The sequence below is a fragment of the Rhinopithecus bieti genome, unplaced genomic scaffold (assembly GCF_001698545.2).
Source record: "Rhinopithecus bieti isolate Rb0 unplaced genomic scaffold, ASM169854v2 scaffold_53775, whole genome shotgun sequence".
In the NCBI taxonomy this organism is placed as follows: Eukaryota; Metazoa; Chordata; class Mammalia; order Primates; family Cercopithecidae; genus Rhinopithecus; species Rhinopithecus bieti.
This window is the reverse complement of record NW_016820991.1, coordinates 201,902-205,838: the sequence shown is the minus strand read 5'-3', so window position 1 is coordinate 205,838 and position 3,937 is coordinate 201,902.

Here is a 3,937-nt window from a genome sequence, read left to right as displayed (position 1 = left end):
GGTAATTCAAAGGAAAAACAAAAAACAGGTAATCTTCAAAACAGAGTGCTAAGATCATTGGATATTTGTGTGGGAAAAAATTGACATCAACCCTGACCTCATGCTGTGATAAAAATTTACTTAGGATGCCTTACATAGCTAAACACAAGAACTAAAAATATTACATTTCTAGAATAAAATGTAGAAGATAATCTTTATGACATTTGGTCAGAGAAATAGTTCTAAAAGGACACACAAGGCATGAACTACAAGAAAAAAAAGATAAATTCCATCATATGAAAAAATTTGAAATTACAAATTATGGTTAAGAAAATGTAAAGGTGAGTCACAAAATGGGAGAAAATACTTGGTAGGCATTTATCTGACAAAGTTATATTGTACTGTAAATTTTAACACTTCATATTTTCTTGCTTCCTCAACAACCCACAAACAGGCTGAGAGCAGCTTACCCAGACAACCAGGTGCAACAGTGTGGTAAGATTGGTCCCTGCCACAAGTTTCGTTTCCCAACCTCTCCTGACCATTACCTAGTAACATTTCAACACACCAGTAAAATTTTTCTTGTGTATCCCTTTTCTTGTGTGTCTCAACCTGAGTTCCAATAAAGACACTTACCCTCTGGTGTTCGCCTGCTCTCTGCTCCCCACTTGCTTGGCTGAGCCTTTTTCCTCGGTGTTCTTTTCCACATCACTCCCTCTCAGCATGCAGTGACTCTGTCCCTCTAGGACCTTGAGTATAAGAAACTTGTTTTTCCCTTTGCCTCTTCTGTGTCCCCTTGTGGTTGACCAGACTGACCATCACCAAAAATAACTCCTGCGACCACATACTAGCAAGACAACCCAAATTAACGAGAGGCAAAACAAAGTTTATTCAGTAAATAGTGTTGGACCAACTGGGTACTTATAAGAAAAACAAATCAACATTTTTTTTTCTCACTATACACAACATGAAAAAAATCACTCTAAGTGGATTATAGATTTAAGGGTAAAAGTAAAACTATAATATTTCTAGAAAACACAGAAAGGAATATTTTTGTATGTTTTAAATTAATACATCATAGTTGTACATTTTGGGGGTATGTGTAATATTTGATACACGTATACACTGTGTAATAATCAAAGACGTGTGATTGGGATATCCATCATCTCAAACATTTATCTTGCTTTATACTGGAAACATTATATTTCTTCTGGATGTTTTAAAATGTTCAATATATTATTTTATTTTTAAATATATAATTTATTATTTATTTTCACTAAAATTTCCCTACTTTGCTATTGAATACTAGAATTTATTCTTTCTAGCTAACTGTATTTTTGTACGCATTAACCAGCTTCTCTTCGTACCTCTCTCTCCCTTTCCCTTCCCAGCCTCTGGTAACTATCATTCTACTCTCTCTTTTCATGAAATCCACTTTTTTGGCTCCCATGTATGAGTGAGAACATGCAATAACTGTCTTTCTGTGCCTGGCTTATTTAACTTGATATGATGACCTCCACTTCCATCCATGTTGCTACAAATGACAGGATTTCATTCTTTCTTATGGCTGTATAATATTCCATTGTGTATATGTGCCACATTTTCTCTGTTCATTCATTTGCTGATGGGCACTTAAGTTGATTCTATATCTTTTCTATTGTTCATAGTGCTGTGATACACATGGGAATGTCGGTATCCCTTCAATATATTGATTTCCTTTCTTTTGGATATACACAGTAGCGGGATTGCTGAATGGTAGAACAGTTCTATTTTTAGTTTTTTGAGGAATCTGCATACTATTCTCCGTTGTGACTTTACTAATTTATATTCCCACCAAAAGTGTGTGAGAGTTCCCCTTTCTCCACATCATCACCAGCACCTGTTAGTTCCTGTCTTTTTGATAAAAGCAATTTTATCTGGTGTAAGATAATACCTCTCTGTAGTTTTGATTTGCATTCTCCTGATGATTAGTGATGTTAAGCATATTTTTCATGTATTTGTTGGCCATTGTATGTCTTCTTTTGAGAAGTGTTTATTCAGATCTTTTGCACATTTTTTAATTAAATTATTTGCTTCTTTTTTCTACTGAGTTGTTTGAGCTCCTTATAAATTCTGGTTTATTAATCCCTTGTCAGATTGGTGGTTTGCAGATATTTTCTCCTATTCTATAGGTTGTGTCTTCCTTCACTTGCTGATTGTTTCCTTTGCTGTGCAGAAGCTTTTTAGCTTGATGGAATACCATTTGTCTATTTCTTGCTTTGATTGACTGTGCTTGTGAGGTTTTACATAGAAAATTTTTGCCCAGACCAATGTCCTGGAGTATTTTCCCAATGTTTTCTTCTAGTAGTTTCACAGTTTCAGGTCTTAGATTTAAGCCTTTAATCTATTTTTGTGTGTGGATGGTTAAGAGATATAGATCTAAGATTCATTCTTTTGATTATAGCTAACCGAATTTCCCAGCACCATTTATTAAAGAGGTTGTCCTTCTTACCACATTTGTTGAACATGAATTTGCTATAAATGTGTGGATTCATACATGGATTTCCTATTCTACTCCACTGGTCTGTGTGTCTATTTTTATGCCAGTACCATGCTGATTTGGTTACTATAGCTTTGTCTTAAATTTTAAAGTTATACAGTGTGATGCCTCCAGATTTGTTCTTTTTTCTCAGAATTGCTTCAGCTAATTAGGGTCTTTTATGGTTCCACATAAATTGTAAGACTTTTAAAAATTTCTGTGAACAATGTCATTGGTATTTTGACAGGGATTGCATTGAATCTGTAAATTGTTTGGGGGTAGTATTGCCATTCTGATAATATCAATTCTTCCAACTTATAATTATGAATTTTTTTCATTTTTGTGTCCTTTTCAGTTTTATTCATTAGTATTTCCAGTCAAGGGCTTTTAGATAAAACTCCCATCTCCCTGGGAAAGAGCACCTGGGGGAAGGGGCTGCTGTGGGCACAGCTTTGGCAGACTTGTTCTTGCCTGCTGGCTCTGAAGAGAGCAGAGCATCTCCCAGCACAGTGCCTCCTCAAATGGCAGTCTGACCCCTGTGCCTCCTGACTGAGAGAAACCTCCCAGCAGGGTTCGACAGACACCTCATACAGGAGAGCTCCAGCTGGCATCTGTTGGGTGCTCCTCTGGGACAAAGCTTCCAGAGGAAGAAACAGGCAGCAATCTTTGCTCTTCTGCAGCCTCTGCTGGTGATACCCAGGCAAACAGGGTGTGGAGTGGACCTCCAGCAAACTCCTGCAGACCTGCAACAGAGGGGTCTGACTGTTAGAAGGAAAACTGACAAACAGAAAGGAATAGCATCAACATCAACAAAAAGAATTTCCGCACTGAAACCCCATCTTAAGGTCACCAACACCAGAGAACAAAGATAGATAAATCCATGAATATGAGAAAAAACCAGAGCAAAAAGGCTGAAAATTCCAAAAACTAGAATGCCTCTTCTCCTCCAAAGGATCATGACTCCTCACCACCAAGGGAACAAAACTAGATGGAGAATGAGTTTAATGAATTGACAGAGGTGGGCTTCAGAAGATGGGTAATAACAAATTCCTCCGAGCTAAAGGAGTATGTTCTAGAAACCCAATGAACGGAAGCTAAGATAAAAAAAAGAAACAAAAAAATCTATACACATTAACTACCTTCTTGTCCCCACATTTTGGCTTTTTGATGTACATTTTACATTTTTTATATTGCATGTCTCTTATATGATTTTTAAAATTATTATTCTTAGTGGTTTTGTTTTTTAGTCTCTTACAACACAACAATTTGTCTCTTCAACACAACAATTTGTCTCTTCAAATACAACAATTGTATTAGCATAACAATCACATTAGCATCCTTTTCTTTTGGTTTGAAGAATTCTCTTTAGCATTTTTTTTTGTAGACAGTTCTGGTACTGATAATTTTCCTCAGTTTTTGTTAGTTTGAGAAAGTATTGCT